The following is a 14,027-nucleotide window of genomic DNA, read 5'->3' on the forward strand; positions in this document are numbered from 1 at the left end:
GTGGATCCCGCAGTGTCCCGTTAGTCCTTCAGTGCCTGGGTCCCCTTTGTGATGGCAGGTCCACCCTGGTTCACTCCCTGAGTCACTTTTCTATGCTCCCTCATTCGCACAAGGTGAAGGTAGGGCAGGGTCTCGTCGTTGCACATGTTCTGGTCTTGGTTTGGTGGTTGTCGGGGGTCTGCTCTGGGGGTCATACAAGGCAAATACCCCCAAAGTCAAGTTTGTGACCCTGCTTGTGCAGTTTTCCACTTGTCCTATGACACAGCACACTAGAAGGTTGCTGCAAAAAGTATCAGGTTAGGTCCTGCCTCTGCAAGGCCAAAACTGAAACTTTGCTTCTTTGTTTCTGCAACAAGTTTCTCTACAAAGGTCAATGTTTTCTGCAACAACTTTCACCACCGAGCAATTGTTTAAGGCACATACCCTAAAAGTTATTAATCCTTTCCTTACAGATGTAGATCTGTGGTCTATTTCATCTTGTAAACCAAACCAGTGAAGGTGTTGAGGATGTCTTTGGAAGACTGGCTTCTCGTGTTCAACTCTACAAATTTTTCTAGATGTCCAAGCTCTAGCTGCTTTCATATGGACGCATATGTCTGAAAATTGGAGAAAAGATTATTGTGTGAGTCTGTTCATGGTTTGCATTTAGGTTCTTCACAAGGGTAATCGCAAAGCGTTTTTTTTTTTTTTTAAGGCCAACTTGGTTTTGAAGTGCAGTTTACATAGAAAATACAAAAAGAACCTACCATTTCTATTTTTCTGTTGATTAAAAAGAAGAAAAAAACCCCCCAAACCCAGTTGTTTTCTACTGTATGTCAGAGCAGGAGGAGGCATTGCTTTGCTCCACCACCATGCACTACCTTGTTTTATACAGACTTTAGCCTAAGCAAAGAGTGAAAGTTCAAATTCACCACCTTTTGAGGGTCAGCCTGGGCAACACCACGGAAGAAAATCCAGAAGTAACACAGGGACTCCTCTGTCATTTTGACAGCTAGTTGTAGAGTGGCTGACTTAATCCAGAAACAAATGTCCGTACTCTTACACTAGCAGATAGGATGTGCCCTATGGTGATCCTATTTTCCCTCAGATCTTCTGAACACTTTCCAATTTCTTGTTTTTGCTTCCAGCACTCTTCTAAGTAGTCCTGGTATTTTGAAAAAACTCCTCCTATTTTGTTCTACGTGGGGGACTGAACTGAGGCCACAAAATCGAAACCTAGTGGGGAATTATGTTAATGTGTGCTGTGCTGAACAATTGGTAATAATGCTTTGCTTGCTATGCACATCTTTTATCTCATTATCCTAGCCTGTCTCTGTAAGAGTCACCACAAAGTATCCAAAGCTTGGCCTCTTTATTTGTATATTTATATGTCTGTTTTTGTGGGAGGTGTTAACTTGCCCTTCCCACACGAGCATGTTTAAAACCTTTGTTTCTGAGAGACAAGTTGCAATAAAAACCTGTGAATACAAAAGGTGGGCTTGGCTTTGGGTGGGAGGGGATATGCCATGAATTGAGCAAGTCCATCTTCAGCTGGCCTGGTCCTGCCTGGAATAGGAGAGTGTTGCAGTATCTTAGATCTCTTCTGTGAGTAATTCTAAGGTAAAACTACTTATCACCAGATTAGGAGAAAAATTATGAGAACAGTGTCGTCTGATGGGGATGCAGTCAGCTGAGGAATAGAGTTTACTTGGGAACTTGGATTTATTTCTAAATCCTTAGGGAAGAGGTTAATAGCAGTGACCTAGATGCTATAGCATTAGGATCCTTGGGGAAAGGGGAGTTTCTTATTTATTTAAGCACTGGTTATATGCCTGCAGATATTAAATTCAAGCTCTTCTTCATAAAACAGTCAAGGGAAGATGCTTCTCAGTGTCCATTGATCAAAAAATTACAGTATATAAAAATACTAAACTCTATGTATGTGCTGCTAACTGCCACTGGGAGTTTTTCTGTAGAGTATAGAAACACTCTGGAGAAAGGAATTCTTTTGTGTTGGAGTTGAAATATAATCTATGTCTTCCCAAGCGATCTTTTACAGCTTTCTAACTGTTTTCAGATCTACGAACTGTGGTGGCTGGTTCTGTACACAGTGGAACATGCGTGAGACTTTATTTAAACAGCCGTGTATATTCCTCTGATAAACTAGAAATTGAAATATGGACAATACCGATAGGAGAAGCTGTTTGTCCAATTGACTCTCTTGGCACCTATCCATTTTTTTCTCATTGACTTTAAAATATTTCGGACCTTTCATCTGGTGATCTCAAAGCTTTTTGCAAATATTAATTAAGCCTGTTGATGCCCCTGTGAGCTAAATAAATACAATAGGTGGGGTTTAGATGGGTAAATGAAGATACAGAGTAGTTGTTTTGTGCAAGGTCGCCTGCTAATTCAGCAGTGGAGCTAAGGGGTGGAAGACTGGCTAAGGGGGAAGACTCCCCTTTGCAATTGCTAGGGTTAAATCAGATTCTCCCAGATAAATGCAAACAACAACCAGACTTTCACACGGGGAAAGGCTGATACAGCACCCTAATTGCAATTTGTATTCTGACAATGACTAGAGCTTTTCTACAATACTAAATTGTTCCTAGTCTTTGCAGAAACAATTATCTGTCTTGTGCAACTAGCCCAGTGAAAGAATTAAATAGTAATAAAAAAAAAGTCACGATGCAACACTGTAGTTCTCTGTGTTTAATATTTCCTGTTTTTACCTAATATCTCTTAAGGCATGTAAAACATGTCTCTTCATGACTTGCTTATCTGTATCCAAGAAGATGCTATTCAATCCTTGGAAAACATTATGTATCAAGAATGGGACTAGCAGGAATATGAAAGAGAGATGAGGAAATAAACAAAAATGGAGATAGGTCTCAGAGGACCTTAAGCTTAGTACTTGCAATGAGTTTGTTTCTCATAAGAACTTTATTGGAACTACCTTGTCACCTGAACACAGAAAGCACATACATACTTTTGCTGCTAGTTTGAAAAATGCAGAAATCTGACTTGCAGTTCACAGTAGTCTTGCCTTGAGCAGGGTGACTTTATTTCTCATAGTTCTTTTAGTGCATGAAATGTCCTTTTGGGAGGTGTCAGACTTGTAGGCTCTGGTTTGAATCTTCTTGCTAGTAGAAGGATAGTTAATGCTGCTAGTTAATTCAGTGATAACTTAATTCATCAATAAATTTTTGCTTTCTGCATCAATAAGAACAAGTGAACAGCGTCCCAACTCTGCTGCTGTGTTTCTGAAGAGATTGTTGCAGATGCTGTGCTGCTAAACTCACACCTTGCAGTGCAGACTGCAGAGGGAGATCTCCAAGCAGTTACAAATTAGCTTCTGCAGGAAGATTCATACTTTATATGCAGTGTACTGGTCCAGGAATAAACACCTCCAGTTGTTCTGATACTTGCTGAAAATGGCAAAGCATTTGGTGACAAGCATTTTGTAGGCTGCTGCGGGGCCTTGGGAGACAAAGGTAAATGTGTGAACAAGTTTTGTTCTCCAGTCAATGATTCTTTTGCTTTTTGGTTCTGCCTATTCCTGATGCAGAAATAGGGACATAGCTTAAATCTGGAGTTGGGAAGTGGAAGAAGATAGACTATTACTGCTTGAAGAACTGATCACAGATACAGTTCTATCTTCATATAATTTTCTTGAAGGTTTGGTTAGGGAACTTGATGTAATATTATACACAGGCTTGTTTTATTATAACTGCATTGTGTTTGTTGTTACTTTTCAGTTTCTTTTTACACTTGGCAAAATACATTGGTTGATACCCTGTGGAACACAGCCATTTCTGGTCTGGCAATCAAACTATATCCAGTGCAGTGCAGTAATGATGGAAAGCTATTAGGTCAATAACATCCTGTGCAAACTCAGACTGATTTGACCTTAGATATCTTGCTTAACTCAGAAGAGCACACCAAAATTATTGTGATGGCCTTTGTTTAGTCAGGAAAAAGAATTAATCCAAATCAGACCCAGAAAGCACATGGTAGGAATAATCTTGCAGAGTATAGTGAAAGGAATAAAGATTTTAATATCTTTTTGACCAACTCCAGTTTGTAAGCTAGAACTGAATATCTAACTTTTTTTTTAACGACCATATAATGAGTATACATCAGTCTAATTTTCAAAATTCTGATTTGAAGTTCTAATTATCTGCACAAATGTCTATGAAATTTATCTAATGTTTGTTGTCTACATCTCAATCATAAACACTTTTTTTCTGAAGTACATGTTTAATCAACTGTACATTAAAGAAAAATCTCTATCAAGCTGTCTCATGTATGTTTTTCTGATTTGGGGGGAAAAATCCTGAGAGATGAGTTTTGCATCATGATCTGAAGTTCAAAGCACACAGATCCTGTCAGATTTGGATGGCAGACAAAGCAACTTCTTAAGATGAGGAGTAGTTTCGGTAGGCTTCCTTCTAAACCACTGAGACACGATACATCTATTGGAAAAGAAAGAAATGCCTCCACCTACTACTGGCCAGGGTACCTTTTATTAGTTTGCTGAATTCTCTGGCACCTATTGAGCCTGAGCCTTGAGAACACCAGAATGGGAAGGTGTTTGGCTACTGTGTCTGCAGCAATGCTGCAAGGGCTGGATGATGCAGCTAAGATACTGGACTTACACTGTGGAGAGGACCACGATGCAGTGCATCTGAGAGCTCCTAGACTTGTTTGTGAAGCTCCCTGCAGTCAGTGCTGCCGTGAGCTCCCTCCTTCAGTCCGTTGCATCTCATTAGCAGTCCTTTTCCGTGGAGTGTAAGAAACTCCTTTTGACCGGGGCATGTTGTTTACTTCGAAACCTGTGTACAGCTGGCATAAATCCCTCCAGGCTGTGGTCAGAGCTGGAAGCTGGCCATTAATACAGGCTGCTTCTTTGTCATGATATAGACTTAAAGAAAAGAAAGCAGGTGCCCTCCTGGCATTTTATAAAGAGTCATTCATGAATATAAGATACTGCATTTTGCATATTAGTGTGAGTGCCAATATAAACCCAGCTGTGTGCAAAATAAAGTGAAATATGTATTTCCAAAACTAGGCCACAGCTTTTCTATGGCGCAATCTGAAAGCATTTGAATCAACTTTGCATATGCATAGCCTTTTCTTTTAAAATTATATTTTTCCTTGGTTTTTTCCCCCCTAGTTTTTTCCCCCCTCTCTTTTCTTGCTTGCTTGCTTTCTTTTTTTTTTCCCTTTTTTAAAATGTGGTGATTTTATAACACTTCTCCCAAGGTAATAAGACAATAACATGAACAAAAGCAGAGGAAAACATAGGCAGATGCCACAAAATGCATCTTGAATGTGCACCTCTGTGACAACTTTCCATCCATTTCTCTGGTTCCAAACCAGAACTCTTCTCTTGTACTGATGTGGGATTCTGTTCTTCCAGGTGCAACTTTTTCTGAGAAGATAGTCAACCATTTTGCTTAGCATTTTGTTATACTTTAGACCAAAGTCTGCAAACCTAAAAGTTCTTGTGCTCCTTTTCTGTCCCAAAGGTTGAAAAAAAATGGATTTTTAAGATCCCTTGTATGCAGCTGGTACTGGGCGCTCTCCATGGTGAAGGAAGGAGAAATAAGAGGAGATAAGGGAGTGCAGGGAAAGTAGAAGAGAACCCTCTGGACTGTGGTGGAGTTATCCACCATAGCACATAAATATCCAATAGGTAGAAAACATCAGGAGTCATCTCTTTTGTGGGTCTGAGTGTAACTTGTCCCTTCTTGTTTACTGTCTATTTTCTTGCTTTTGTTGCTTTCACAAATAGTGAACTATTTTAAGAAACCCTTGTGTGGAATAAAATAGATGTGTCCGGGTTTTTTGGGGTCAGGAAATTATAAAATTAGGGGTGTTGGGGACATCAGAAGTATAAATGGGCATTCTTCCCTTTTGTCCCAAGCATCCCCTGCCTTTCCCTCTGCACAAGTCCAGGGCAGGAGGGGTTATTGCTGGGGAGTTGATGGGCCAGGCTAGAGTGTCTGGCTGTGAATGAAGGTGAAAATGCTGGAGTTTCATCAATGAAGGTATCCAGGTGCTGTATCAGCCTGTGTCCCTGGGTCACAGAGGGAATTGGTAATGCAGCAGGAACCACAGGCTGTAATCCAGGTGCTGTAATCCAACCAGCAGATGCCACCTTTTTTTTTTTTTTTTGTGCACTTCTCTTAAATCCCATAATGGATCCATCTGCATTCATATGCAGTTTAAAAGTCTGATCTGATGACAACTCATTTCTCTGCAGCAGTTGTGACTGACAGAGTGTGGTGCTAACAAAATGAGAGGCATTTAAAACTGGGTGTATGCACTTGTGAAATGAAGATGTGGGGGTTCAAGATGCCCTGATAGGAGAAATTAATCTGTGTCTGATTGATTTTGATCTGTGGTTAGCCATGTTTTGTTTCAGGAGGATTCTTTGGTTTTTTGCTAACAGGCACTTGGCTTTAACAATATTCTTTCACTCTGGTTCTGGTAGATTTAATAGCATAGTTGCTAAATTGAGTTTAGATAGCTTATCCTGTATATATTTAGAGATAGGAAGTTCATTTAGGGATTAGGGAATGCTTCTTGTATATGCACCATTAAGCATAGCACATCTGGTACTGAACTAGCAATCAGCAGAATATTGACAAAAGTTATAAAGAAATCTTTTTTTTCAAGTGAACACATGTTTATATCTGAGGTCTAAAAGCTTACATGACACAAGAAGTATGTCCAAGAGTTGTAAATTAAAACCAAATTCGTACTGTGCTTGTATGAAATACCAGAACTGCTCTTGGTTAGAAACTGTTGTAGAGGGTCAAAAGATTTGGTGATACAAAAAATCATCTTACAGCAAAGAAGACATTATAGTTGTAGTTTCTGCTTTTAAGAGAGAAAGAGGAGCTTGTTTTCTAGTATATTGAAGAAGCTGAAAAAGCAGTAAATTGTGAGAATAGTGAAAAGGGAAAAATGAAATACAGACCTTTACATATTATTTGTTATAACTGGAGAGTCAGGCCTCTAAAAGTAGCCTTCAGTGCAGCAATTAAAGTACAGCATTTTTTCTCTTAAAGCAAACGAGCAAACAGAACAAAACAAAGTGCTTTAAATAATGGTGAAACCGTGAAAACTCCTGGATTATCTGAAGAGAGACAGAATGACCACATTACAGCTGCTCACCAGCTGGTAACCAAAACCAAGGAGGGAGCAGTGATGGCAAAGGGGATTCATCCAAATCGCCAGGTTATCTGGTCTTTATTCATAGCAAATGTAATGCTTTATATTGCAATTAGCGGAAAAGTGATTAAATCTTTGAAACACGGAGATGAGCCTTTCAGACATGCAGGTGGTTCTTCTGAAACGCCTGTTTATGGAGGAGAGATCTGTGTGTGTATATGCATGGGCAGCTCTACTCCCACCAAGCAGCTCAAGGAAGATTTTGTGGACTATTTATATACTTTATGGCAGGCTGCTTGCTTTCGAAGTGGAAAAGCTGATTCATGCTGGTGTGGAAGCTGATTGTGCTGTCAGTGGGAGACGCAAATTTGAGGTACACGAGGATAATTAAGCAGGAGATGTGTACAGTTCAAAACCAGGGCTCTGTTTCTCTAAGGGAGATGTTTGTGTCAGTGTGTGGGGCTCAACTGCAGGTGTCACTGTTAGACCTCAAATAATGGGCTGCTCGGCGGCTGCGGCTGCAGTCACAATAGGCTCTTTTTTCTTACCAAAGTCACACTTGTGATAGTAATGTAAAATCTAGCAAATGTGTAGTGAAGTGTGATCGGCTCCGGCTCTGTGTGAGTGTCTGTGTGTGCACGTGTGCTGCCGTATGCACTGAGGGGTACCTGCACACCTACGGTGGGAGGGCATCTCTGCCCCCGGACACCCCACCAGGAGCTGCCTCAACAGCAACGAGCTCAAACGCCTCTGCAAATTAGACTTGCAACTTTTATTCGGAATGTTTTGAAATCCTTCCGTGCTTTAGGATGGATATTTAACTTCTCTGACCCTTAGCAAAGTGATGATGAAATCTTTAATGTAGGCAGCAGCTGAAATTGTTTACTGTGATTTGTAGTAACTCAGTAATTCCGTTCTCTGCAAATGAATTTGCTTGGATTTATTTGTGATTTTTTGTTTGTTTATTCCTTTTTCTTTTTTGTTTTTGAGTGAGCAGGCCTGATTCTTCCATCATTTTAATTCAGATAATGAATAAAGTGCTGCAAGTTTACTCTCTCTTTTTTTATTATATTTCCTTCTTTTTCCCTAGCTCTTTGACGAAAAAAAGAGGGAGTGAGAAAGAACTGAAGAAAGGGAGTTAAAAACTCTTAACAAACTCTTCTTTGTGTCTAGTTTGAAACTACTATATTGTTTAGAAAGCAGCAAAAAACCCATAACAATTCTGGCTGTATTTTGGAGTAGCTCCTCGATAGCTTTTTAAACGAAATTTTGAGAGAAATGCAATATTTTCATTAGGTACCAATCTCCACAGCCTGTTCTTCCCCACCTGGATACCATGCCTTCGACACTGGTAGCCTGGTACATGACTCTGATTGCTCCCTGTATTAACATTTATGATGCTTTGTTGTTTCTTTCTCGGCGGTAGCTTTCCTGAAGTATTTATGCAATTTATGAAATATATCCCTTGTCTAGATCACTTTATTTCTATTACCTTATTCCCAATTTTCACTTTTAAAAATGTTGTGTTACACACCTATGTGGGATTTTTTTTTGTTTCTTCTCGAATCCTGCCAAAATCTTTGGATTTTAAAGCAAACAGGATCTTAAAGCAAATGTATTTGTGAGACTGAAAATTACTCCTTCCTCAAAGCAGACAATGGAGTTTTTCACTTGCAAAAATAAATGTATATATCACTGAGTAGGCTCACTCTAATTGAATCCTGACCATTCTGGAGGGATTTAGCCCTCCTTTTTTAATTTTTCTCTAAACAAAACCCAGAAATGAGAAAATATTTTGAGGTGGGCAGGAAAGGGAGGGGGAATAGAAAAATAAAGCAAATAAATTTTTGAATAAGAATGACCCATGTACTGTGACCAGAGGGCAAATGCAAATGTCTGTTTTCAAACACAGACTCGTGCATTCTTATTAGGGGTTCGTGACTGTGCCTCCAAGCACATCATTACATATTCATAAGTGTGAGGAAAATAGACTCCTTCCACATTCAGGTGTGTTCAACTAAATGCTACCCCTTTAATCTTAAAGAACAGCTCATTTGGTCTATTTTCCTCAGTTCACAAAGTGTTAAGGGAATATGAGATAAAAGATGCACACACACAAAAAGAAAAAGAAGCAGCAATATTCCACAAAGATCTTTTTAGTGTCAACTTAAATGCACACAAATAGCAGATGATGATCTCTTTTATTGGACTAACATTTATCCACTAATATCCACACACTTTTAAAACCATTGAGACCTCCTCTTCAGGTGTTCATTTGAATAGAAATAGCTGAATGAGTGTTTTTATAATTGATCCCCTGAGTACTGAATGTCTAGTGCTGCATAACCAACATTTTCCCATTGCTGATTTTTTTTTCCAAATTGCTACTCTGCAAAATTAGGATTTTGTATAGTTTTGATAAGAAAATTAACCTTCCAAATGCCAGATCCCCTTAAGTTACTTAGGAACTGGTGCTAAGGTACAGTTGGAATGCTTGTTCTCAAATGGATTTTTTATGTATGTGAAGAAAAAAAAAATAGCTTTTTTTCATGACATTACAGAGGAACTAGAGGTCTCCCCCCTATAAGTAGTTTGAAAGTTGTTTGTTTGGGTTTGGTTTCTTATCACTGTCCCCTAGATAAGCAGTTGTCATCCTTACACCATGCTTAATGAAATGCCTTTGCTTTCAACAGCAATGCAGAAAGTTCGTAGTACTTCATTGCAACTGTTTCACTTTTACACTGAATGGAAAGTCTGATATATTTTTAACTTTTTATTTCTTAAAGTCACTTTAGATTTTTCTTGCAACATATATTGAGTATCCTAAGAACTAAATTTTCCAGAGACAGTGTAATTTTTTTCTTTTTTTTTTAATGTGAAAAGTACTCCTCTAATGCTTGCAATTTTGAACATGGATTTTAAAAATACTGATCTTATCGTAAAGAAAGAGAGCAGCTGAAGTCTAACAGCATGCATTACAGGTGGCTGTTCCTTCAGTAGCCCCTTGAAGGAAATAGAATTCCTAATTGATATGAAGTCATTTTGTAGCAGCAACACCTGAAGAGTAGAGAGAAAGGGAAGAAGATATGATAATGACTGTGTGATAAAACCGGTTAGCATTTGTGTGCTATAGTAAACACTCATGAGTATAAAGAAAGTACTAGCTAGCCACTAGAGATATCCACTTATGTTCATGATACAACCACTACAAACTCACGTTCTATCAAACTAGCATCAAGCACAAGATCCATCTTTAATTAATTTAATCCTATAGAGCTGTGACTCATTTTATTTGTGACTGTGCAGAGAGAAATTACTTTCCATACTTGCCTTGAACTTCAACCTTATCCTTCTCTATCAGTCATATTGAATAACACAAAAGCACATGCTCTGAAATTCATGTCCTGGTTTGTTTTTTTTTCCCCTCCAAAGATTATTCAGATCTTTCTACATGTGGCTTACTCAATAAAAAGCACAGAAAATTCCTGCCCCCACTCTTCCTTCTTTAGGAGAAAGAGCGATTTCTGATGCAGGGCAAAAAAGCTTATTAAATGAAAAGTCTTTTTCATCATGAGTAAGAAACATGGAAATTCTAGACTAAGGCAGAAAGATTTCTTTCCCATGCTTGGTTCAGAAATGAACAAACCATGTCCCACAGAGGGCCAGTGCACACAGGACAGTGTATTTTCCCTTTTTTCCCCCCCCTTTAAAAGTGTGCTTTGTGGATATTACAGATTCTGCGAGTGTTGCTACTGTGCAGCTCCTTGCTGTAGCAGTAACCTATTCCAGCTGCTCTGCAGGTGTCATGGCACAGCAAGGATACAACTGTGCACACTGCTGGGATCAGAACTGCAGTGAGGGTGCCACAGTGTTCCTCATGATGGATTCACTTCCAAAGTTCGGTTCTTGCAAGGAAAAATGCAAACGTTCTTTTAAGCATTTTTTTTCTTTCAAAGAAACAAGGTCAGAACAATAACCCCCCCGGGAGAGGCAGACAGTGGTGAGAGTACCATGAACCTTTAAAACAGCAAATTTGAAGGGCAGGAGTGCTGCTTCTCACCCTGGGTGACCAAGCTTGGTGTGAAGTTGTGGTACTGCTGCATAAGTCACGTGTCAGGGTTTGTAACATCTCTGACATAGCCATGAAAACACATGGATTGAAAAAACACTGTGGGCATCTTGGTGGCACCTTTAAGGTGCAAAAGGCTCCAGCATTCATGGGGGCCTCTAATTGTCAGCTCCAACTGTGATTCTTCTCATGCACGGGGAGGAAGGGGAGGAAGTTCCTCCGGTTCTGCTTCAAAACAAAACATCTCACTTTTTCCTTCAAAAAAATTAGAAAAAGCTAAAGGAGTGCCAGAGCTAAATTCTAAGATCTAAAGGAAAAAACCTCTGGGGTTCTCTTTACCAGCAGGCTGCTGCAAGGCTATATGTACCTTTGGTCCAAGTCAGGCCTTCTGCTTTGGGATGCATCCCAGGGAAAGGTTTGCTTTCTTAAAATTCTTAGGTGAACCCTGTGTGCATGAAGTAGAGTGACAAGAAATAAGTTTTGCTTGTCAATTAAATATGCATAAGATTTTCTCTGGAGAAAAAAAATACATTTTTTTTTTAAACACATTATCAAAAAAACAAATGTAAGGCTTCAGCTAGGTTTAAAATGAGAAACGTGTAAAAAGGACCTGGAAAAATCCAATCCTGATGCCTATGTGAAGGAGAATCTGTAGTCTCCCAGGTCTCTCCACCCCTAACTATCTCCATAGGTAATTGTGGAATTCCTCATCACAGCCACACTGTTTTCCTGCTTTGGTAGAAAATCTTAAGGAATCACAGAGTTTGTTTTGACCTGCAGACTAAACACAGCCAAGCTTTCTAGAGAGCTGCTATTATCTCGTTAGATTTCCTCTTATCCTTGTGGTCATTTGTCAGTCTTTAAGCTCTCTGGTTTGTTTATAACAGAAATCCTGGCCTCAGCAAATATGCATTTGTAAGTTTGAGAATCTCTGTGTTTTAAAATAATATGACTGCTAAGTTGTAGGCACACAAGAACACATCAAGTTAAACTTCAAGTTAGATTTGGATCTATATCCAGGTTACTGACAGGAAAGTGCAGCAAAATAATAGGGACAAATGCCTTCAAATTGGCCAAACAATTTTGTGATTTTTTTTCTTTTTTTTTTAACTGCCAAAATTGGGCAGATCTCAGGCAAAATTTCTATGCATTGCACATTTTTGTTACTTCTGACTGAATCTGTGCATGCTCTGACTTCTAAAATACAAGGCCTCCAGTGCAAGACACAAAAATCAAGACCAATCTCAAACAGTTTCATCTAGGGCTCTTCCAATCTTGCCCACACAAGCTCCTACCTTCTTTGTGAGATTACTATTATGCCTGCTTCCTATTTTTTTCCCTTCAATATTTCTGTTTTCTCTCACACAGAATAGGAGAGAATAAGAGAATTAAGTGTCAAGAATTATCTCATTTTAATATATGGGATTTCTGTAATCAGAGCCTGCTGCCAGACTGCCATTCAGCATAGCCAAGTTCCTGTGTTTTATCACTAGCTTTATCAACAAGGCCTTTGCTAATTCTTCAGCGTCTACAAACACAGTCCTTGTTATTATTTTTCCTACTCAAAGTCAGTCCAATAGCTCAGTTCCAGCATGAAATAGCACTGCTTTGGCAGTAGATTTCAAGGTTTCAGAGTCTTGTTGCCCTTTGCCAGTCTTGGCTTGCATTAACTCGTTCTGCCACCTTTTGACTCACCTTATTCTCCTTTTACGAATTTTACTTCACTGATTGAGTTCCTGCCTCACCTTTTGTGCCTTTTACTCTGGTGTGGAATAAAGGATGGATCTCCTATATGAATATTTCTTGTGCCAGGCCACCTTCCTCTGGTAATGGAATTGCCCCTTGCTGCGACTAAACAAGGGAATTATTTTCCACCCTCCTCTCCCTCACAAAGTCACTTCTAGCTCTTAATTCCACCTTCCTCTGCTTCTGTTGTGGATTTATCTTTCTTATGGTCTAATAATAATAATACTTACCTGCCTCTCACGGGTGTTGTGAAGATTAATTAGTTAATGAGCTCTAAAGATGAAAAGTGCTGCATCATTGCTAAATATTATTGTTGTTCTTATCCTGTACAGATTGAACTCATCAATATCGGTATTTCAATTATAAATCTCACCCTACCATTTTTCAATTAGTTTGACTAGATCATGTTATCCATCACTCACTCTACCCTCTTGTTCCTCTGGCTTATTTCTACCTTCCTGCTTTTGAGAATAAACACATAAACACCATATATATTCCTGTAAATAAAGGATTCACTTTTTATTTTAGAATGCTTCCATCTTTTTTAATATTAAAATTTAGAGCCCACAGCAGTCACTGAGCAAGGCAGTAGTTCCTGCTCCTTTACCTGAAGTAAAATCTTCTTTAAAGTCTGTGGCATTAACTACTGCACACAGCAGAACCTCAGCAGAAATCACCTGACCACCTGGCCTCCAATACCTCTCTCCTGTTGGATCACCATCATGAACCATATTTTTTGCCTTCTTTTAGCAGTTATCTTTGAATCCATGAAACTTCCCTTTGCTTCTATGGATAGCAGTGGATTTGCTGAGTGAAACAAGAACTAGGAATTCCCCAGAACTTTTCAGCTCATGTAGAAACTTCCTGCAGTGCTGCTATCATGCAAGTCAGAAAGTACCATGCCTTGTTATTCCTTCCAACTGAATAGAAGATGTGCCTGACTGTACTCTTTGAGCAGAGTCTCCAGTCAGCCCCACTGCTTTTATTCTTGTTTATCTTTTCCCCTTTCAGCCATGGTTCTCATTCTGGTTTTGGATGCTTCTCAGTCTCA

At 39.2% G+C, this 14,027-nt stretch overlaps 1 long non-coding RNA gene across 1 annotated transcript in view; it reads right to left on the minus strand.

The window, feature by feature from the left end:
• Window positions 1–6: 6 nt before the first annotated feature.
• LOC108445400 overlaps window positions 7–14,027 on the minus strand; it is a 31,695-nt gene continuing 17,674 nt past the window's right edge. The window contains exons 2-3 of the long non-coding RNA XR_001860242.1: window positions 11,598–11,675; window positions 7–596 (exon numbers count right to left, since the gene is read on the minus strand). This is a non-coding gene — a long non-coding RNA (uncharacterized LOC108445400). The remainder of the gene's footprint in view (window positions 597–11,597; window positions 11,676–14,027) is intronic.

The sequence above is a fragment of the Corvus brachyrhynchos genome, unplaced genomic scaffold (assembly GCF_000691975.1).
Source record: "Corvus brachyrhynchos isolate BGI_N302 unplaced genomic scaffold, ASM69197v1 scaffold1, whole genome shotgun sequence".
NCBI lineage: Eukaryota > Metazoa > Chordata > Aves > Passeriformes > Corvidae > Corvus > Corvus brachyrhynchos.